This window comes from Amblyomma maculatum, chromosome 10 (genome assembly GCF_055883805.1).
Source record: "Amblyomma maculatum isolate TAMU_Amacu chromosome 10, ASM5588380v1, whole genome shotgun sequence".
Lineage (NCBI taxonomy): Eukaryota > Metazoa > Arthropoda > Arachnida > Ixodida > Ixodidae > Amblyomma > Amblyomma maculatum.
This window is the reverse complement of record NC_139353.1, coordinates 141,991,550-142,015,470: the sequence shown is the minus strand read 5'-3', so window position 1 is coordinate 142,015,470 and position 23,921 is coordinate 141,991,550. Positions and strand designations below refer to the sequence as shown.

General features: G+C 47.6%; 1 pseudogene; it reads left to right on the top strand.

Annotated features, from left to right (window-relative positions):
- Positions 1–1,195: 1,195 nt before the first annotated feature.
- On the top strand, positions 1,196–12,873 carry LOC146177591 (uncharacterized; annotated as a pseudogene).
- Positions 12,874–23,921: the final 11,048 nt, after the last annotated feature.

The window sequence follows — 23,921 nt, the reverse complement described above, 5'->3', positions numbered from 1 at the left end:
GGAAGACACTGGCTGCACTCGTGCGATGGGAGAAAAACGCTGGGATTAGACTTTTGACACTGGGTGTGTCGCTGGCATCCGCGATGCACTGGGAGAAGCGCTGTATGTGCGCTGGGCCGCACTGGTCCCAGTGCCCCAGTATAGCCGGTGCGGCCTGCGGCGTCAGCCGGAGTAGCATCCCTCAGGGGCCAACAGGGCAACAGCGTATTTTCAATCGATCATCGGGGGGCATATGAAAAATATGGTTCAAGCAAGCGCTTTTTGCTGCGAAGTCGTTGCGCATTTCTAAAAAAACAAAGGCAGTATCTTTTTTCTAGAGTTTCCATGTTTCGATAGGTCGTTTCGAGCGTTTCGAGAGCGACAACGATCGCCGCGCCTCGATCTTATGACAGACTGACGATTAACGCACTACTAAAGCTGCAATTGAATAATGTGGGCTACCATGCATAATCAACTTAACAGCTGATCTTAAGGGAACTCTAACACAATGATTACTGCAAAAATGTTCAATGCGGGCTCAATCGCAGGCGAGCGTAGCCTGCACCACGGCCCAGTATCAACAGCAGAAAGAAAAACTAAAATAGAGGAACAGAGTAGTTTACCGAGCGATGGGTCCACGAGAAAAAAAGCAACAACATACAGCGCTTGTAATACATAATATTTGGCGTGTTTCTCAAGCTTTTGCGCGCCTTCTTACTCTGCGTATCAAGCAGCCGAGCACTTGGTCATCGCAACGCTTCCCGCAATGTTTACATACAAATAAGGTTTAGTTACACGCAATTAGGGTCATCGCTGCGGCGCTTGCTGGTATTGAAGCTTGGTCGCACGTTTTTCCTCGAAGGCTTCTACTAAAGCTCCGTGTTCAGCGAAAATTACGCCCACGGTAGCAGAGCACCACCCAAGAGCCAGCGTTGGTAAATTTGCCAGCGATGTCAAACTCCACATGTTAAAATGATTCCAGTGCACAAAATAGCGCGCATAGATACCCAGAACATTAGTTGCAAGTCGTAAAAGCAGACAGCAAGCTAAATGATCAAGAAGTTGCAATTGTTAGGGCGGTAGCAATGGCCTGTAGACTGCGAAACATGAAGTCCCAACCTTATAAATGCGGGTCCTGACATAAAATGCAGAAATGTTTTCAGAAAATCCGGTTCTTGGCGTGGCCGAGTCGGACTTCTACTTCCGGCCACCGGCGTGTACGGACGCAGAAGCATGAGCTCCGGCGGAGCGGCGTTTGCGGCCCAGGCCGGCCGCGGAAACAGGTTTTTTGACGCTTCGGCTGACGAGTATCAGGTGATTCTTCCAAGTTTGCCAACCGGGCGCATTGTGCTTAATACTGTTTTCATGCATGGTGATGTGAAGGCTCGACCATACCAAGTTGAAGACTTCAGGGACGCGTTGGTTCGTCTTGGATTGCTCCCAGAGGTGGTCGCCCTGGGGGCGTACCAAATGAACCACGTTTGGGCAGTGACGTTTAAAGACGCCGAGGCCACACGTAAGCTGCTCGCTGTCAGTGATGTGAAAGTGAAGGACCATCGCTGTGTAATCGTCGACCCCAACGACCAGGGCGTCCGGTTAAAGATTCACTGGCTGTTGCATGGCATTCCTGACGAAGACGTGCGAGCCGCACTGTTGCCGTATGGGACGGTGTCTGACATCGCAAGGGAAAGGTGGCGCGCACAAGGCGTCACCGACAAAGGGTCAACTACGCGCACCGTGTCCCTAAAGCTGAAGACAGGGGTGAAAATTGACGACATCCCACACTAGCTGCGAGTTGCCGGTGAGCCAGCGCTCGTCGTCGTTCCGGGCAGGGCTCCCCTGTGCCTTCGCTGCAAGACGACGGGTCACATCCGGAAGGAGTGCCAGGTTCCGCGCTGCGCTCGTTGTCGTCGTTTCGGCCACGACGAACCGCAGTGTGTAAAGACGTATGCAAACGTCGCAGGGCCCGTGAGGAACGACGGCATGTCGGAACACCTCATGGACGAGGCGGATGCGGAAGAAGCAGCTAAGGAGTCAGGCACCATCTCAGCAGAAACAACGGTCACTCCCCCCTCCCCAAACGCGGACGAGGTCAAGGAACAGGGTGTCAAGAATTTGCAAGCGTGTTCCGTCGGCGTCGCGGACGCTAAGGTGGCCAGCAGCAGCAACTCAACTGGGGACACGGAGGTCAGTCACAGCACAGTATTCATTCATGAGACAGACAGCATAGTCGAATCTGAGGCAGCGAACTCGGCAGCGGTAGCGAAGCGGACACACGACTACACGGAGGACCGAACACCAGGTCACGAGAATGCAGACGTCGAAGGACCGCAGACAAAGACTTCCACGGCGGTACGACGGGCGTCCTATCGGACTAGGTCGAACTTGTTAGAGAAAAGAGGGGGGGCTGCATCGCTCCCACCTCAGACTTAACACCTGACACCATGGAGGGGTGCTCGGCCACAGACATCACTAAAGGTATGACCATGCTCCCGGGTATTCGTTCATCACCAATGATTTGTCTAGCCAAAGCCATTAGATTCGCGACTATTAATGTTCGAGGGCTCGCAGCAAGGCGCAAGCAAAATCAACTGTTTCGTTTGGTTAGCGAGCTGGAGCTAGACGTCATCGCGATTCAGGAAACTAAAGTTGATGGTGAAGAAGAAACCGGGAGAATGGTTAGCCTTTTTACTTCAAGATACAATGCCGTTGTAAGTCATGCAGTTGGAGCAGCGGCTGGTTGTGTGCTGTTTGTGCGTCAGTGCCTTGGTGTCACAATTCAAGCTGTCACGACTTGTGCGTATGGCCGCTTCGTTGTTTGCGATCTCGTGCTGTATTCATACGAATGGCGCATCATTTGTGTTTATGCACCGAACAGCGTGGGCGAAAGGCGCGATTTCTTTGAAGGTATTCGTCAGTATTGCAATTCTGAAAGGCTAACTGTGATAATGGGAGACTTCAATTGTGTACTCTCCGCATCAGATAAAACGAGTAGAAGGCCGCATAGTGATGCCAGCACCTGTGTTCTCGCAGAATTGGTAAATGAGTTTAACCTTGTTGATGTGGCTGGGTGTCTGGAGGGTGAACGAGCGGCACAGTTCACTCATTTCCAGGCTTCTAGCCACGCTCGACTCGATAGGATGTACATATCTCTTGATCTGGTGCCTGTATGCCACGAATACCACGTTAAGCCAGTATCGTTCAGCGATCACTGCTTGGTCACCGTCACTATCGCTGGGAACAAAACTAAAAGTCAAGGATTTGACTGGCAAATGTGGAAGTTAAATTCAAAATTATTATCTGATGACAGTTTCCAAGCCGACGTTGAAAGGCATATAGCAAATATGAATGACAAAGACGTAACAAAGTTAGGGGCTAAATGGGAGGTTTTTAAACAGAATGTCAAAATTACAGCATTGGAAAGATCGAGCGCTATAGCCAGACAAGAAAGGGCCGAAGAAATGTCCCTTCGCGTGAATCTACAGCGTCTAATCGATGTGGAAAGCAATAACCCCGGTTTGTTCATAGACGACATACGAGCCCTTAAGGGCAAGCTTGAACTACTCGACGCTGACCGATGTCGCGGTGCCCTTGTCAGAGCTAGAGCCGAACGGCTGATAAGGGGGGATGGTCCGACAAAAAGGGCGTTAGGCACAGAAAAGTGGCACGCTCGAAGAAATCAGATAGATGAAATTGAATACCAAGGGACCATTACCAATGAAAAGAAAGAAATCCAGCAAGCTTTCTTCGAGCATTATCGTCAGCAGTTCGCACGATGTGCAGTTGATATCGAGAGTTTCAAGAGAGTTTATTTGCCTTTAATGCCACAACTCGACGAAAAGACGACACGTGTGCTAGAGACCCCCATCACGGAGGACGAAGTGAAATGCGCTATTGGGAATTTGAACCCCGGCAAATCGCCCGGCCCTGATGGACTTACCGCGCATTTTATAAAGCTTTCCAGGATTTTCTCTCGCCGGTACTGGAAAAAGTGTATAATGAAGCATATGACCTTAATGTGCTGCCGCCGTCCTTTGCATCTTCTCATACTGTGCTAATTCCCAAAACGGAGGACCGAGGTCAATTACGCAGTGTTACCTCTTACCGGCCGATTAGTTTAACCAATGTCGACTATAAAATTTTTATGAAAATACTAGCTAAAAGACTGCAAACAGTTATTAAAGATATTGTTGGAGACCACCAAACATGCGGTATTAAAGACAGGTCCATTTTTACGAACATTCACATCGCGAGGGCCATTCTTGAAAGTTGCGATGCTGGTGGACTTGGAGTAGCATTGCTCCAAATAGATCTTGAAAAGGCTTTTGATAGAGTGCCCCAGGACTTGCTTTTGTGTATATTAGACTATGTCAAGGTCGGATGCGTCATCAGAGAAGGAGTGGCTATGGCTTACAGTGCTTGTACAACTAGACTAATTGTGAACAAATCTGTTGGTGACAGTATTGCTGTCCAACGCTCAGTTCGTCAAGGTTGCCCCCTTTCACCTCTTCTCTTTTGTATCTATCTTGAACCCTTATGTTTAAACATTATCAAGCATGAGAAAATGCGGGGCTTCAAGCTGCATCAAGCAGAAGTGAAGCTTTTGGCTTATGCCGATGATGTCCGATGTTTTGTGTAGACTACGAAAGCATCGTAGAAGTTGTGAAAACTGTAAAAGATTTTTGCGCTGTAAGCGGCAGTGCTGTTAACTGGGGCAAGTGCCTAGGCTTCTGGCACGGTGACTGGCCAGCGACCCCAGGCATTTTTGCTAACATGAAATTCGTTACCAACCCTGTCAGCTACCTTGGTGCCCCTCTTGAATCGTATCGGGACAGTGACCCATACTGGAAAAACCAAGTCGGTAAATTGGAAGATAGTGTGGACAAATGGAATGGATGGCAGTGGTCGGTGTTTGCGAAGGCCACGATTTGTAATTTGTTTTTAGTGACAAAAGTTTGGTACGTGCTTCAAGTGTTATATTGTTCAAGAGCTAATGTCCAAAAGATGCATCGTATCTTTGCCGTCTTTGTGTGGGGGTCTTCGTGGGAACGGACAAGTCGGACAAATCTCTTCCGCCGGGTGAAGGACGGCGGGCTTGGTTTGGCACATCTGTTTCTGAGCCAGTTAGTCAATCGTTTCATGTTTTTGAGGAATGTGAAAAATCCATTTCTTCGTACGGTCTGTCAGTTACGCCTGGGTCAAGCTCTCCCGGGAATTGTCGTTTCTTCTGACCGCATGTCAGGAGGTGTCCACGGGTATCTAAGGGAAGTGGTCTTGGCGTACAGGTTCTTGATGGTGCGGTTTACTTTAGACTATTTGTGGAGTGTAAACCGGAAAAAAACTGTATAAAGACTTGTGCGATGTGGTGCTTCCAGAACCGTTGTACAGAGCTGTGTACTCGTCTACCGGGGGCAAAAATGTTCTTAAAAAAGTGAAGAGGATGATGGTGCCGGCAGGGATGAAAACGTTCTTTTTTAAGCTGCACACTGGAACATTGGAGGTAAAGAAATGGAAGGAACAGAAAGGGCTTTTTGTACCCTGGGGTGTCCACTGCATAATATGCAGGAAAGAGGAGACGATTGAACACGTGTTTCTCGAATGCTGGGACGCCGTATTTTTATGGGACGTGCTCCAGAGGACGCTTAAAAAGGAACTACCCATAAGCCCACATGGTATCCGATTCTTGCCAGTAGAAGCGAACAATGATACACCGTTGGATCTTTTGATGCTACTGGCTCTCCACAGCATATGGAAAAGCAGAATGGCTGTAGAGCATGGTGACGTCGATGCACGTTCAGCGAGACAGCTCTTTAGAGAGAGCATACGGGCATATGTGGATGAACAGAAAGCGTTAAAACTAGAGTCAGAATGGTTGGTTAGTTTCGAAGGGTTGTCACATATGAGGGATTTTTAATCCGACAACTTCAGCTAAGGAAGGCTGAAGCTTTAAGTCAATGCTTGATCTTTTATTTTGTCATGTTATTGATGTCACATGTGTCTTTTTTGTGTACGTCCTCGGTCAGGAAATAAAGAAAAAAAAATTGGCGTGGCCGAGTGGTTAGCGTGCTGAGCTAGTGATTGGAATGTACCTAAGGACTTAGTTCGAGGCACGCTCGGTGCACTGTTTTTTTTTTTTTTTTACTTTTTTTAAGGTTTTTTTATGTACCTAACTGTTTTCCTTACTTTTTACTTTTTAATTTTTATCCAACGCCTTTTTTTTCCGGGCGAACAGTGCCGCCAGCGCGGAGTCCCAGGGCGTCCCAGTGCGCCCAGTGTCCAGCGTCATACTGGGACCATAATCAGGTATGGCGCTGGGGCGCTGGCTCCCAGTGGCACTGGTTTTTGCAATAGGGAAGGAACGGTGTCGGGTAGCCAGCGTTCACTAATCCGAGAGCCTGAGCACAAAAACTGGATTGCACCTTGTGAATGCAAGACTTCTTAATGGCTTGTTCAGAACAGGACATGGTCATGTTTCGCTTGATCAGCTTTGTGTATTCGTATGACAATAAGCCCTACTCACTGCGCGTCCTGTATTCCCAGCATGATTGGGACTGCAGAGTTAAGGCGAAATCCAGGAACTGCACATTGGCGTTTTCGGCAACTTCATGGGTAAAAGCAAGCCCTGAATGAGCTACTTTGAAATATCTAAAGTTGTTTCTGTCAGTTCAGGAGAGGCACGGTTCTTGTGAGCTAAGACTCATCAACGTATCTGAAGCCTTTCACAGCACCAAGCCGAATAAGGACTGTTCTGCCTGTCTCCTCTTGCAAGGAAGGTGTCACGCAGCACTGGAGCTATGGTGGATCTGATATATATCCCAATGTTTTTGGAGTACACTGACCGGTCTAACTCGACGCACAAAGACGATAGGTATGCCTTGAGCAGAGCGAGCAAATCTTTAATCCGGATTCCGCATTCGCTCATGAACTTAGTGCAATCCTATTCACCGATGTACAATTCTACAAATTCGAGCACCTGATCCCTTGGAACACTGTACAATAGGTCTGCGGCGTCTATGGAGAAACAGGTCACTTTAGGCTCTTCGGTTTGGTATTCGATGATCTCGTTGGAACTCCTGATCAAAAAGGCTCGTTCACGTCAAGGTTTTTCAGATGGATCGGCAGGTATCTAGGGAATTTCCGTTGCCACGTTCCCTTGTCTCCGACTATCGTTCTAAAAGGAGCACCTGGTTTGTGGGACTTGACTGTAAAAAACGGTTTGATGGATAACTTCTTGTTGTCCTTCACCTCTTTTGCAAGTTTTTAGGCCAATATTTTCACAAAGCTTGGCAGCTTGAATTCGGAATTCCTTCAGCCTTCTTTCTTTGAGGGATGTTTCTGTAGTGAAATTTTTTTTAGACCACTTCGAGCGCCTTGAACTGGTAGTTGCTAGCTTCTACTATGGTAAACTGTCTTATCTGAGATCAGAAGCTTCAAGTCGTTGTTGCAGAATAAATCCGCCGTGTTCCTGATATGCAGTCTACAATCTTTTCGCATGATTCATTCGTCGATGCATTTTAAGCCCTCTTTCATACAAGCGCTCATTTCGTCTGGCTCTGCTTTGTAAACAATAGAGCGGATCATATAAATCCTAATGGTTCACCTTAGGTTTCACTGTGTATTTAGGCCCTTTCTTTAACGGCAGCCGGGATTGTATGTCCTGGGCAATTAACGATCATGTATGCGTCTGAGATACACCGTTTTTTCTTCTTCCTTGGCAGATTTATAAACAAAGCTGTCCAAGAACGTGCAGCTAACATTTCAGCCCAGACCAAAAAGTATTTAACCATGAGTTTGCTCTGTTCTGGGCCTGTCGTTAATGTGCAGATTAGTTTGATATGGTCGCTGTAGATACTGAGTAGCCTCCAAATCTCTGATTGTAGCATCTTGTAAAGGCTTTGTGAAGTCACTTCTGACGGGCCCATCCAACCAAGTAAGGCAGAAACACTTACGCTGTCTCCTATTTCATGGCAGGCAGCGTCAGTGAGGGTTCTTGTGAGGGATCTTGCTTATACGATGAGATCAATGAAGAAACGTCTATGGATTAGCGAAGAATTTGATGGGATGTTATTACCCAATGTACACGAAATAAACATCAAGAGGGTTTTTAGTTGAGTTAGTTGGTGACGGGCATGTTTAAACATCGTTGCGCTTAAGAAACACCGGCATAGAAAACGATGCGAGACACAGGAACGCAAACTATCAACAGAAATTGTATTGCGGTGAACACACATATTTAGCATTACACATAAAAACCGGCAAATCAGTAAACAGCTAACGTATCAAGGGTGAACGTTATACATCTGTCACGAAAAACCATTGTCTCATTTATTTAACTAGAATTCATTTTCTTCTTTTGGTTTCATGACCTAAGGGTCGCTTAAACATGTACCTTTCCTGGATTTGATACAGTGGGCCTCTTATAGTTCCCTGGTTAGCTTTTCTTTTGATTTCAGAAGAACCGCCCTCTCATGGAAAAGTGGTGCGCAATATTTGTATCTGGCGCAGTGCGGCGCCAGATTTCCAAACACATCAATCTGTTTGCAGTTGTGCCAGCGCTCTCTGCGCCCTTCCTTTGACATTATCCATCCAGATGCCGATGTGGCATAGTCACTCTATCCGAGGCCTGTAGTCAGAGGTAACAAGGAAACATTTAGACATCGACGGTACAGGTAAGCAAGAGGCGTGTGGAAGAATGGGGGATAAATACCTAGCAGGGAAGCTAAATCGAAATGAAACACGGCTATTTAAAGATATATATCTCGGGACTAAAAGGACAGTCGTTTAAAGTAGACGGATTATTGATGTTAAAAACATATAAAAAAGGTTGAGCATGGGGATGACAATCACCACCCCGTTTCAAAGGGAGCACTCCATCCATCCATCCATCTATCCATCACTCCATCCATCCATCCATCCATCCATCCATCCATCCATCCATCCATCCATCCATCCATCCATCCATCCATCCATCCATCCATCCATCCATCCATCCATCCATCCATCCATCCATCCATCCATCCATCCATCCATCCATCCATCCATCCATCCATCCATCCATCCTTCAGGATAACATGCTGGGAGAACGATTATGTTTGATGTGAATACCGCGCCAGCTGCCATCCAGATGTTGTAACCAGTTTACCTGGAAGGAGGCCGAACTCCCATCCCAGATCAGTCCCTTGATGAGAGCCACCGAGCTACGACAGATGCAGCTGCAAATAGAATGCTGAATTATGCTTGTATGAAAGCAAGCAGAGCGCTACTACGTGCATTTGAAAAGCGGAGCAGCACACCAGAGTCTCTGGAAGTATTAGTACAGAGAGCCAGGCGGAGGTGCTAGGTTATGTCGTTCAGTGGACGGCTCGCTTTGGTGATGGGCGGCTCGTGCGGAATCGGCGAGGCCGCCTGCCGTGCCATTGCAGCCGAAGGTGTCACAGTGGTCGTCGCGAGCCGGCGCATAGAGGCTGCTTGAAGAGTGGCGCCGTCTTTCCCAGGTGAGTATTCTTGAATACAACAGATTTGTAATTTTTCTTCTTTGCTGTGCTATGAGACGTACCTAGGTCCGGGAATATCGGAAATAAATCGAAGTCCTAAGGAATGCGTTTTGGGAGTTGGACGAACATTGTAGTTACGCGAACGAAGAATTCAGGTCTACATTCTTTTGAGACCTCTGTAGTGAACAGTCGCTCTATTTGCCTTTGCTGGCTCTGCCCTCGGTCTCCAAGTGCATTGTCATAACCCACAGCTTTCGCCAATAAGTTGTTCTGTATTTTTTTGACCAGCTATGCGTTACTCGGTTGCGAAGTACATAATACAGAGTAAACTATCAGCCCATTTTTAGGCTTCAGGCTTAGTAGCTACCACTTTAGCCACCATTTTCTGAACTGTTTCCCTCTTCTGGGCTCAAGGTGACTTCCCCATAACCTGTGGTTTGTTCTTCTCAGCCGCTATGTGCAGCGAGGACCTGACCTCTTCAGCATCAAAAACCAAAAGCGTGTGAGACTGGGTGCTGCACTCTTCACAAATAGGAGAATTAGAATGAAGGTCGTTTAGATTTTTTAATTTTCTCTGCTTTTGAGCCCTACTTTGTGGGTCCAGCGCCGATACCTGCAAATCTGACGCCGCCTCGGCAACTAGCTACGTGGACGTGGATTGTTACAATGCCACGGGGACCCCTTTGCCAACTATCCGGGAATTGGCAATCCCACCCTTTGATATTCATCGAGTTTTATTTACCGTTGGCTGTGTCAGCAATACAAAACCTAGCCGCGCTCACAGCGCCGCTGGTCCCAGCCTGACCAGACAAGAACCACACATGCGTCTCCAAACTGCGTTTACACTACCTTATCTCGTTTTGAAGACCGGGGCGCAGAGTACAAAGTTGTAATACCTTCTACAAGAAATAAAATAGCACGTGCGTGCTGCTGCTAGGTAGACGGACGCAACAATACGTAGGATCCCGAATACTTTTAAAATTTTAATGATTATAAATTTCTTTTCAAGATTACAAAAAGTTTTCTCCAGAGAAAAGCATAAGCTCCAAAATTTCAAAATAAACGATGGAAACGTGATAAGAGGGTGAATAGTTTTTCATGTTTGAGGGTCAAAACACCTGCCAATATTTTGCATCGTTTTTTCGCACATTATCTGCAACAAGTAAAAGGTGAGGCAAATCTGAGCGCAAAAAAAAAACATGTGGATTTGTCTTGCTGACTCAGAGGGCTTCTCTGCATTTTAATCGGTAGCGGAAAAAAGATGCCAGCCTTCGCTTCACCTCCTCCCGTAATATACTGTGGATGGGGTATGGTGTTTGCAGTGTAGAACAATGCGCCAGTATACCGGCTCCATATATCCCTCAAAGCTATGGATTTGGTCATAGTGTAAAACTCTCGAATCTACCTAACGTAACCCAACCTCGGAAATTGCTACCGCGAGATCTCCTCTCTAGACATTCTCGTCAACGAAGATCAAACAGTGTGTACCATGCATGAATGTGAAGAGCTATAAGTCACAGACCGCGCTTATGGCAATACGTCTCGCTTTCCCTTTCAAGGATTATTTTCAGGGCGTCCAAACCTTTACCGGAGGCTCATGATCACAGGGGGACTACGTCTTGCGTCCTATATATGCCCTTACAAGATCGATTCAGGTAGAACGAAAGGAAGAAGATGGTTTGCACGGTATAAAAAAGAAGAACCGAACAAGGGTAAATAGGGTACGCCTCAGGTCGCAGATGAGCCAACGTTTCGACAAGTGGACTTGTCTTCGTCTGGGCATGTCCAGCCTTCAGCGGACGGCATCCTCCACGACAGACTTGCCCGTCTACGTTGAGCAAGTTGTCTTCGATATTATTCTCCAAATGCTCGGCCTTTTAATGACTTTTCACTTACTGAGAAGCAGCGATTCAATGTGCTGAAGAAAATCACTCAGCGATTTCGTCTCATTGGGTATCGTATTTTTTGCTATTTCCGCAGGCCACTGGGTTATTTCCGGGTAATACAGCCTGAGTGTTGCATCCTAACCGAAGGAGGCAAAAATTATTTTCTTTTCCATATGAGACTCATTTCAACTAGATGACGCTTAAGAGTTAAACAATTGGCCTTTGGGCTGGGGAACAGATCATGACTCCTTTCTTTATTCCATCGACTGATCTACATGCCCAGCACTTCATGGAGGCAACCTAAAGGCGTATACTACCGAACCCATCAAAACGCTGCGTTCAGAACCGTTTCAAGAAATTTCAGTTTAGAGCAGAATTTGACAAGTAGACCGTTCACAGTGACTCAGCTCAAGCTCATTTTAACCACGCCCGCATAGTTCGTTGGAATGCTGATCGTACTTTTATTTACACTTTTTTGTTATTGCAAAAAGATGTCCACTAATGTTTATTGATTATGACGTTAACTATGACGTGACTATGCGCCATAGTCTTTCTGTTTATTTCTGTTCTGTCCACGCTCTGCCGTAGCCGATTTATTACTACGGGGAACGGGGGGGGGGGGGGGGGGGGGGGTGCGCCCCTCTGTCAAACCGATCACTGGCTTTTTGAGTACACCCCTAACAAGATGTTGAAATAAAGATATCTGCATTTCTATGACTAAGAACAACCGAATTATGCATATCTTATTGAGTCACTTAAACAAGCGACTCTAACGACAGCCAACGCAGTGGCTCTGTTTGGTCTCTCATATTTTACTGACATGGAAAATTAAATCTTTATTTGCCCATTTACACAACAGTGGTCTCCTAGAAGGTAAAAACTGTTACCTCCTCTTTACCTATGTCTGCGCTCTCTCGATACGGTGAGCTTTTGAGTTTTGTTTCAGGTCAGTCCTTTTTACGTTTTTATATTTTCTAGCACACCACTTTATTCCGTCATTATCACATCTATCCTGGCTTTATTCACAGCGGAAACGTTCTCCACATGCGCGTAACATAAATGTGCCCTGTGGCCATTACAACCATTTATTTCAACATCGTAAATTGCCTGAATGCATCAGTTGGATAAATTCAAGGAGTTTATTTGGTAGTTTAACTGTGGTCAACACTGGAGGGAAGCGAAAGCTTCATGTGGAAGGCTCTTCATGGAAGGCTCATGGAAAGAGGAAGGCTCTTCATGGCAGGACATAAGTGAGAGCTGTCGAGGAACGTTTTCCCGAATGAAGCTCTTGATTTGTGGCAGCAGCGCAGTATGTTCAGCTGCAGCTGTCAGGCCACAAGGGACTCAGAGTGCATGTTGTTCGCGCAAGTTATGGCCCTTTGTTTGCGCAGTTCATCATAACTTTGACACATTGTGACCTCTTCTGCGACGGTGCGGATATCTGGAGCAGTGAGCATCTGGAAGGCGTCGTCATCAATGCCTTGCAGAATGTGCTTAATCTTGTTGGCCTCTGACATCTGTGCGTTCAGGCGCTTCCACAAGTCGACGACGTCGTCGATATAACTCGTGAAATTCTTGCCAACTGAGACCGCGCACGCAAGCACTGTTTAGCGCGGAGTTTTCTCACAGCCGGACGGCCGAAAACTTCAGAGAAGCTGGCTTTGAACACAGACCATGATGGAATGTCCACTTCATGGTTCTGAAACCATAGATTTGCAACGCCGCTAAGATAGAAAATCACGTTGCTTAACTTCGTTTTCGCGTCTCATTTGTTGTAAGCGCTCACTCGCTCATAGGACGTGAGCCAGTCCTCGACGTCATGGTCGTCAGTGCCGCTGAAGATGGCGGGGTCTCGCTGGCGGAGGGAGCCGGGACAGATGATGGCCGAGCCAACTTGTACGGCTTGGTGGTTGACGTCCTCAGGCATCGCAGGAGCTTACTTCTTCATATTGCAACCCCACGTTTTGTGTAAAGCTTTCTTCTTCGTGCCACAAAAACTGGAACGAAGAAGCGAGCGCATCATCTGTGTTAACGTCCTGGTTTAATTATCTTGTGTGTGTATCGTTTTTTTGTGTATAACCATGCAGCGCCGGAGATCGTCGGAGTCGTATAGCCAACTAGCCCGCTCGCAAGTACTACTCCTCGCAGAGATCTAGGGTAATTTTCAAAAGGGTAAGTGATGCATTGTGAAGTTCTTGGCCCCAAGCCAGTTTATGGGCATTGGAAAAGTTGTCCATTGAGAGAGTTAAAACTACAGAAAGGCCTTTAGGTACCATATTTGATTGGAGATAAATATTAAGGGCTTTTACGTGGAGCTGGTGCCTGATTCGTTTGTCTATCATTTTTCGTACATTTAAGAAATGCTTGGAGTGTGTGCCATCATCCGAGGAGGCAGCAATAGGTGGCGAGCTCGGTAAGCCCGTCAATCCTGCTCAATCTGCTAGGCTGAGCCACAGCGTCACCTCAGGTTATACCTTTGTTTCGGTGTAGCGACGCTCTCTGGCGGTTGTTTTCATTTGAAGAATGTTGCCGGTTTCCTGCTGTGTCTCTTGAAGTGGGCGTTGTGACGTCATTTCTGTTGTCCTGCATGGTGGATGTAGCTTGCTGGGATTCAAATGTTTTTTAATAAAAATAATAATAATAATAATGTTTATTTGTATGAAGTAGAATACACAGAGTTAAAACTCCAGGACGAATGAAGCGACTGGGCTAAAGCCAAAAGGACGCTCAGTTGTGGATGTGTGGGGAAGCTATCGGAAAGTCCGATGTTGCAAGGAGATATATCACATAGCAACATGAAATGTAAGATCTATGACGCAAGGTAAACTGGATGTCGTCAAGCGAGAAATGGACAGATTGAACATTGATATCTTGGGCATTAGCGAGCTCAAGTGGACCGGAATGGGAGAACTTAACTACGACGACCATTGTGTCTTTTATTGTGGGCATGAATCCAAAAGAAGGAATGGGGTCGCTCTCATACTAAACAGCAGAATGGGCAAAGCTGTGCTAGGGAACAACCCCAAAAACGACCGAATGATTTCACTTCGGATCCAAAGTCACCCTTTCAACATAACAGTTATCCAAGTCTATGCACCGACCCTTACAGCCGAAGAAGCTGACGTTGAGATATTTTATGCGGACCTACAATGCCTTTTAGACCGCACCCCATCATCAGACGTCGTTTTTCTCATCGGAGACTGGAATGCTAAGGTCGGGAGTGAAGAAATATCCGGAATTTTAGGCAAGTTCGGTCTTGGCGGGCCAAATGAAGCTGGGCAGAGGCTAGTAGAGTTTTGTCAAGAAAACAACCTGACCATAGCGAAAATCATTTTAAACAGTACAAGAGGCGCCTGTACACATGGACTTCACCGGACGGTCTGTACAGAAATCAGATCGATTATATTCTTTGCCGGCAGAGATGGAGAAGCGCTATACAAGCAGTAAAAACAAGGCCTGGGGCCGATTGTGGCACCGATAATCAGCTTCTTGTTGCCAAAATTAAGCTTCGATTGAGAAAAACGCAGAAAACTAGAAGGCCCTTCAGGTATGATCTGGATCAATTCCATTAGAATATGCTGTGGAAGAGAGGAATCGATTTCAAGAATTAGATCTAGAAGACAGAGAGCCCGAAGAAATGTGGACTGGTGTTCGTGATATAATACAAGAAGTTGCTACTAAGGTAGTTCTAAAGCAAAAGAAGTGCAAGAAAGCAATCTGGTTATCTGAAGAGGCTTTGCAAATAGCTGAGGAAAGGAGGATGGCAAAGGTTATGGGGGAAACAAAAAGATACAAGGTTCTCAATGCGGATTTTCAGAAAATAGCAAGGAGAGATAAGAATGCCTTCCTGAACATACAGTGCCAAGCAGTTGAGGACAACTGCCAATTAAGGAACACAAGAGCTCTGTTTAAGACAATCAAAGATATCAAAGAAAGCTTCTGTGCTAAGCTGGGCGTGATAAAGGACAAACGAGGCAAGGACCTCACTGAAGCCTCGGAGATAAAGATGTGGCAGGAGTACACAGGAGAACTGTACAAGAAGGACCCGAATGTGCAAACCAACATAAGAGGGTTGTGATTACTGATCTCGAGCCGAGCATCCTGAAGAGTGAAGTTGAATGGGCCTTAGCCAGCCTTGCTAAGAACAAAGCTAGCGGAAATGATGGCATTCCAGCTGAGTTGCTTCAAAACCTCAACCATGACGCTGTTAACATTCTGCATACATTATGTCAGAAGATTTGGACAACCTTGCAGTGGCCACAGGATTGGAGAAGGTCAGTTTGCATCCCCATTCCAAAGAAAGGCAGTGCAAAAGATTGTTCCAACTACCGCACGATCGCGCTTATTTCGCATGCTAGCAAGGTGATGTTGAAAATCCTCCAAGGAAGGCTGCAGCAGTATGTACATCGCGAGCTTCCGGACGTGCAAGTTGGGTGTTGCAAGGACAGAGGAACTATAGAGACCAAATTGCCAACCTTCGATGGATCATGGAAAAAGCAAGAGTTCCAGAAACCCATCTACTTCTGCTTTGTTGATTATGCGACAGCGTTTGACTGCGTAGATCACAGCAGATTGTAGCAAGTCTCCAAGAGATGGGAGTTCCAATTCACCGCATCTGTCTGCTCAGGAACCTGTATGAAGGACAAGAGGCCACAGTCAGAACTTGCCATGGTCTTACTGATTGGTTTCCGATTGAGAAAGGAGTGAGGCAAGGCTGCATACTGTCGCCCTGCCTATTTAACCTATATGTAGAGTGCATCATGAGGAAGGCCAGTCTGGACGAGTCTTCAGCTGGAGCGAAGATTGCTGGAAAACGTAGCAACAGCCTTACATATGCGGATGATACCACTTTAATGGCAGAAAGTGAAGCGGAACTCAAGAGGCTTCTGATGCGCGTACAAGAAGAGAGTGCGAAGTTTGGGCTTAAACTGAACATTAAAAAGACAAAGATCATGGCGTCTTGCCCTATCAAGTCCTGGAGCATCAGTGGACCAAAAGTTGAAAAATAATAAAAATAATTGGTTAACAGGAAGGGGAAAGGCGCAGTATGTGGCACACTTGCTCTGTGGACACCTGAACCGCGCCGTAGGGGAAGGACAGATTTTCTCTTTTTGGGCTCCAAGATTACCTCGGAAGGAGACTGCTGCCATGAAATTAGAAGACGCCTGCTTCGGGGAAAGAGAGAAATGGTTAGCCTTGACCGCCTAGTAAAGAGCAGAGACATTAGTCTGCCAACCAAGATCCGTATAACTCGTGCTATGGTCTTTCCAGTTGTGATGTATGGATGCGAGAGTTGGACTGTGAAAAAGGCTGACCGCCGAAGAATTGACGCGCTTGAATTGTTGTGCTGGCGAAGACTCTTGAGAGTTCCTTGGACTGCCTGAAGATCAAATCAGTCGATATTGTCGACCATAAACCATACTGCTCATTGGAGGGTGAAATTCTAAAGTTAAAGCTCAGCTAATTTGGCCATCTGATGAGAAGAGAAGAGTCGCTGGAGAAAGATTTGATGTTGGGAAAGGTTGAGGGTCGCCGGAGAAGAGGTAGGCAGCGAACGCGATGGTTAGATGGCATCCTCGAGGCACTGCAGATGAAGTTATGTGATGTTAGGAAGATAGTGAGAGACCAGACAGCTTGGCGTGACATGGTCCATAGGGCCACGAAGAGTCGGACACGACTGAACGACTGAACTGAGATCCCCATACCAAAAGTCGATAATTAAGTCGGGAGAGGAAAAGAGCATTATAAATTAACATCACTACTTTGCGAGGTAGCACATTGCGATGCCGGTGTATTAATCCTACAACAGAGTGTAGCTTTGCTGTCAAGTAATTAATATGTGCATCCCAATAAATATTTTCCTGAAAAATTACTCCAAGTGTCCTAAAGGAGGGAACTATTTCAACCGGGGTAGAATGTAAGGTTAATTCACTATGTGCTTTGATGATTTTGCCCTTGCCTGGGAACAGGATGCACTTAGTCTTGGGTATGTTGATGCTTAGAAAGTTATTTTTGTCCATTCTTCGAGCGCACCCATTATTACATTTGCTGTGTCGAATAGGTTATCAGAATTATTCCCTGTTAAAAAAATACTTCTGTCATCTGCGTCAATGATGAACTTTGCAGTGGGAGCAATGTTAGTGATGTCATTGATATACATATTAAACAAAAGTGGTCCGAGAATGCTGCCTTGAGAAACGCCGCTAGAAATCAGTTGTGAATCCGATAGGTAGCCATCAATTCAAACTATTTGGCTGCGGTTCTGCAAATACAATTTTATCAGACTTGCCGCCTTGCCCCGAAAACCATACCGTTCCATTTTTTTGAAGTAATAACTGATGGTTTAGATGATCGAAAGCTTTCGTTAGATCAAAACATATTGCAAGTACCAGTTTACCTTGTTATAATGACATCAAAATGTGTTCTTTTTGTGCAAGGAGAGCAAATTTCGTGCTAAGGACTTTGCGAAAACCGTATTCAGAGTCAATCAAGAGGTCATACTTTCGCTCAATTTTATTAAAACGACTCAACAAGACTTTTTCAAAGGCCTTAGAGAATATAGGTAGTATCGATATTGGCCTGTAGTTCCCTATATCATTTTTGTCCCATTTCTTATACACCACAGTTACACGAGCACTTTTCATTTTACAAGGAAAAACACCTAGACTTATGCAAGAATTAAAAATATATGTCATGATAGGAGTAAGAAGGTCAGCAACGTACTTAATAGGTTTCACTTGAAAGCCATCAATGTATCTATCCCTACTGTTTTTTAATCCTAATAATACTGAAACTGGACCCATCTGTGATCGAAGCCTCATCGACTTCGAAACCGGTGACGTACCGTCTTGAAAAGCGGCCGTCGGTAGTAGGGACGGGCGGTTTGATGATGGGCAGGTCTGGTTATCCGGGATTGGATCTCTTTTGTTCTGGATGGTTTGGTGGCGGCTGGATGCACAGTGAAATTCGGTGATCTTGGAGTGGGCAGCAGAGCTTGGCGACGGGGTGTAGCTGTCTTCTTGAGTGTGGTGTACCCTGAAACTCTTGGTGATAGGTTATGTAGGGTACGGCGGCATTTCAACCCAGGTGTCCTCCCTTGGTTGATCAAATTCTCTGATTCCCAGTAGTCGGGAAGTCAGGCGTTGCAGTTCAGGCGTTGCACTGGCATTTTCATTCTTTTGGCATGTGACCCCAAAACAGCTGGCAGCTACTCCGGTGCTGCGCTCAATGGCGGGTTGGTGGGTCTTATCTGATATCGGCAAGTGGTCTTGCCATGGCGCCGTGAATTACCGTTCAGCACTGAGGAGGAGGTTGAAGATATTTCAGGCGAGTACCGAAACACCTCCAAAACTTGGGTACACTCCATCAGCAGCCAGAACTTTGCTGCTGCTAAGGCCTCTAGGGAATGGTAGAGGTAGAACAAGTTTTCGCTTTGAGAACACAATTCAATTAGTCCTTATTTGAACTTCAAGGGGCATTAAATTTATCTATCATTCGTCAATTCCCGGAACATCGTCGGCGGTTAAGAACCTGCGGTATCACTAATGTTGTATATACTGCTTCGATTTCAGGCCGTGCGGAGCGAATGAGCTTCAGCGCTTCCATGTAGTGGGTGATTATATATATATATATATATATATATATATATATATATATATATATATATATATATATATATATATATATATATATATATATATATATATATATTGTAAAGAAGACAAAGAACGGAAAATGCTGTGCAATCCAACAGCATGTATCTGAAGTCCTCCCTAATTCTGTTCCTCAATCACCTCCGGTCGCACCCTCAATGCCGTTCCCCACGCCCACAATTTCATCGTCCGGCGTTGCGCCACTGAGCTATGCTCCAGCATTCGCGCCGGCTCCTCCCCAGGTATTGCGTCGCTCATATGCCGACGTTACTTCAAGTCCACCTCCTGAGCCAGCATATGCCTATGCTTCGCCCCCTATGCGTTCGGCACCAACAGCGTTTGCTCCCCCCTTGCGTCAGACACCATCTCCATGGCGCACTGCAGACAACAGGCCTATTTGCTACCACTGCGGCATCCCTGGGCACACTACACGCTACTGCCGGCGCCGAATAAATATGGCCTTTGCTGCGCGGCCTGCGCCACCTTATTTGGCCCCCCAATTCCCCGTCCCATCGGGTCATCCAACAGCATCCCCTGACCCTCCGGACTTCCTGCCTCGTCGTTCGCCATCACCACGTCGCCGCTCCATTTCGCCAATGCGCCGACGACCCGCTACTCAGCCGGAAAACTAACCGCCGCAGTTCGCGAGGCACGAACTGCGTATTCGACAGAATTTCAAAGTCCTCGTCTTAATCCCGCGAATGTTACTGCTGTCATCGTTGAAGGTGTTCATACTCTTGCGCTCGTCGACACCGGTGCCGCTGTATCAGTTATCAGCCAAAAACTCTGCCGCTCCCTCCGAAAAGTGACTACGCCTCTCGAGGGACTATCGCTTCGTACCGCATCCGCTCACAGTATACAGCCGACAGCTATCTGCACTGCTCGCGTCGTCATTGCTGCAGCCTTGTACATCATCGAATTCGTCGTTCTCCCCACATGTTCTCATGACGTCATTCTCGGCTGGGATTTCCTGTCCCAGCATCATGCTATCATTGACTGCGCCAGTCCTCAAGTAGAGCTCATTGAATCGAGTGATGCACCGTCTGATGCCCTGTTCCACGAGCCGTGTCCTCGTTTTGCGACCAAACTCCTCGTAGCTCATGATACAACCATCCCACCCGGAAGCGCTGTTCTGGTTCCCCTCACTGCCTCTTTTACCACCGCCGCGACAGTCCTCTTTGTGCCCTCTAACGTTGTCTGCCGCCGCCGCCACTTACCGCTGCCGTTTGCCGTCCTTGACATGAACAACGGCGCTAGCACACTTCTGGTAGCCAATCCTCTTGCGTCTCCCGCTATGTTGATCGAAGGGGAGTGCCTTGGCCGCATCGAGCCCGTGGACCTTCTGTTCGCCTTTGATGATGTGTCATTCCCTGTTTGCCAAGTTGACGCCTTGACCCCAACTCGTGTGGCTTCCGATCCGCTACAGCGGGACCTTTTTGACCATTCTGTGGACAGCGCTCTAGAGCCGCGCCATCGCGAGCAACTTCTTGACCTTCTACACCAATTCCGCTCCTCCTTCGACATCCCGCAATCTTCCTTGGGCCGCACGACGACCATTTCCCACCTCATCGACACTGGCGCTCATCCACCTCTCCATCAGCGGCCGTATCGTGTGTCGCCGACTGAGCGCCGTGTTATTGCCCAACAAGTCGATGACACGCTCCAACGCGGAATAATTAAGGAATCCTGTAGCCCATGGTCGTCTCCTGTGGTCCTAGTTAAAAAGAAGGATGGCTCCATACGATTTTGTGTTGATTATCGCCGTCTCAACAAAATCACTCGTCGTGATGTGTACCCCCTCCCACGAATCGACGATGCCCTAGACTGCTTGCAAGGCGCAGAATTCTTTTCCTCACTCGATTTACGCTCCGGGTATTGGCAGGTGCCCATGGCAGAGGCGGATCGTCCTAAGACCGCCTTTATTACTCCAGACGGACTATACGAATTTAATGTTATGCCATTCGGACTCTGTAACGCCCCAGCCACATTTGAAAGAATGATGGACACTGTACTGCGCGGCCTGAAATGGAACATCTGTTTATGCTACCTTGATGATATCGTCGTCTTTTCAACCGACTTCCCGACCCACCTGACTCGACTTCGCCAGGTCTTCACCTGCCTAACCCGCGCCGGTCTTCAACTGAACCTCAAAAAGTGCCGCTTTGGTGCCCGCCAGCTCACAATACTCGGACATGTTGTGTGTAAAGATGGAGTTCTGCCTGATCCTGAGAAGCTGCGCGCCGTCGCTGACTTTCCGAAACCGACCACTTTGAAACAACTGCGAAGCTTCGTGGGCCTCTGCTCGTACTTTCGTCGTTTTGTTCGGAATTTCGCAACCATCATAGCCCCCCTTACACAGCTCTTGAAAGGCACCCCTAACCTCTCCTCTTGGTCGCCAGCCTGCGATGATGCATTCGCGACACTGCGCAATGTTCTAACGTCACCGCCAATCCTTCGCCATTACGACCCTACTGCACCTACAGAACTTCACACCGATGCCAGTGGTGTCGGCCTCGGCGCCGTCCTCGCCCAGCGCAAGCCTGGCTTCTCCGAATACGTTGTCGCCTACGCCAGCCGTGCTCTCACCAAAGCCGAGTCCAACTACTCCGTTACCGAAAAGGAGTGCTTAGCAATCGTGTGGGCTGTAACGAAGTTCCGCCCTTACTTATACGGCCACTCCTTCGAGGTAGTTACAGATCATCACGCTCTCTGCTGGCTCGCGTCTCTCAAGGATCCGTCTGGCCGTCTCGGGCGCTGGGCTCTCAGGCTTCAGGAATACGACATCCGTGTAGTGTACCGCTCTGGCCGCAAGCACTCTGACGCCGACGCTCTTTCTCGGTCACCGGTGTGCTCGCCTAACTCATCGTCCCCTCCTCAAACACTCTTGTCAGCACTCACCATTGAGGATATGCCTTTCGAGCAACGACAAGATCCTTGGGTTTCTAACCTGCTAGATATCCTTGGCACTACTTCCGCGGCTACGCATCCTCGGGCACTCCGCCGACAGGCCTCCCATTTCGCCATTCGGGAAGGCCTTCTCTACCGAAGGAACTACAACTCAGACGGCAGAACGTGGCTTCTTGTCATTCCGCGCCACCTCCGCTCCGAGGTTTGTGCCCACCATCATAGTGACCCGCAAAGCGCTCATGCCGGCGTCCTCAAAACATATGATCGAATTCGTCAAAGGTACTACTGGCGGGGAATGTACAATTTCGTACGTCGCTACATTCGCTCTTGTACCGCCTGTCAACAACGCAAGATTTCTCGCCACCCTGCTGGCCCTCTTCAGCCTTTACCGTGTCCAGCTCGCCCGTTTGATCGCGTGGGAATCGACCTCTATGGTCCGCTACCATGCAGTGCCGCTGGTAATCGATGGGTCATCGTCGCCGTCGACCACCTGACCCGTTACGCCGAGACTGCTGCACTTCCCGCGGCAACAGCTCGAGAGGTAGCCCATTTTCTTCTGCACCACTTCATTCTTCGACACGGCGCCCCCCGCGAGCTACTGAGTGATAGAGGTCGTGTCTTTCTTTCCGAAGTAGTCCAAGAGCTCCTGTCGTCTTGTAAATCGATACATCGAGCTACAACTGCGTACCACCCGCAAACAAATGGCCTCACGGAGCGCTTCAACCGTACGCTTGGGGACATGCTCGCAATGTATGTTACATCTGAATCTGGAAGCTCGAACTGGGACCAAGTACTGCCATTCGTAACGTTCGCGTACAACACTGCCACCCAAGCAACAACTGGTTTTTCGCCCTTCTTCCTCTTATACGGCCGTGAACCATCATGTACTCTGGACACAATTTTGCCATACCATCCAGATGCCTCTGAGTACAGTGCTTTGTCAGACATTGTACAGAAGGCCGAGGAATGCCGTCAGCTAGCTCGCACGTTTACCTCCAACACTCAAGGCTATCGCAAAGATCAGCATGATACCGATACTCCTGCTCCCACGTTCCAGGCCGACAGCTTCGTTTGGCTATGCGTTCCTGCCACCAACAAACTAGACACCAAATACCACGGACCTTATCGCGTCTTGGAACGCACATCCCCTGTGAACTACGTCATCGAGCCAGTCACCCCTTCTTCCGACCACCGCCGTCGCGGCCGCGAGATTGTCCACGTTAGCCGCCTCAAGCCATATTACAACCCTCTGGTCGTCACTTCTCCCTGAGTCGCCAGGATGGCGACTTCTTCACGTGGGGGAAATGTAAAGAAGACAAAGAACGGAAAATGCTGCGGCATCGCCATCACCATCGCTTGGCTCCGGCGCCCATCTCTCGTGCTGAAGCTGTGCCCTGCGGCTGGCAATTCGACCCTGCTCTGCCCGAATTACTGGCAGCGCTAGACGTTCAAACGAACTATTAAATCCACATCGCAATATATATATATATATATATATATATATATATATATATATATATATATATATATATATATATATATATATATATAGTCAGAGTCTAGCACCAGCGCGTTAGACGTTACGTACAGACTTGTCGACAGTGCCAGCGGCGACAAAAAACCTGCGCTCAAGCCATCCGGAATGTTACAATCTATTGAACCACCCCTCACACCCTTCGAGCAAGTGGGCATGAACCTTTTAGGCCCATTTCTTTTATCCTCGAACGGACACAAGTGGATCGTAGTCGCCACAGACTACTTAACACGCTACGCTGAAACGAAGGCCCTTGCTCGAGGTACCGCCGGCGAAGTTGCTCGATTCTTTATGAGCGACATTGTGCTCAGACACGGTGCACCGTCGACCATCATTACTGACCGCGGAAAGGCGTTTACAGCTCGGCTACTGCGGGACACCTTAACTCTCAGCCATACCGAGCATCCCACAACAACAGCGTATCACCCTCAGACAAATGAATTAACGGAACGACTAAACAAAACTTTGG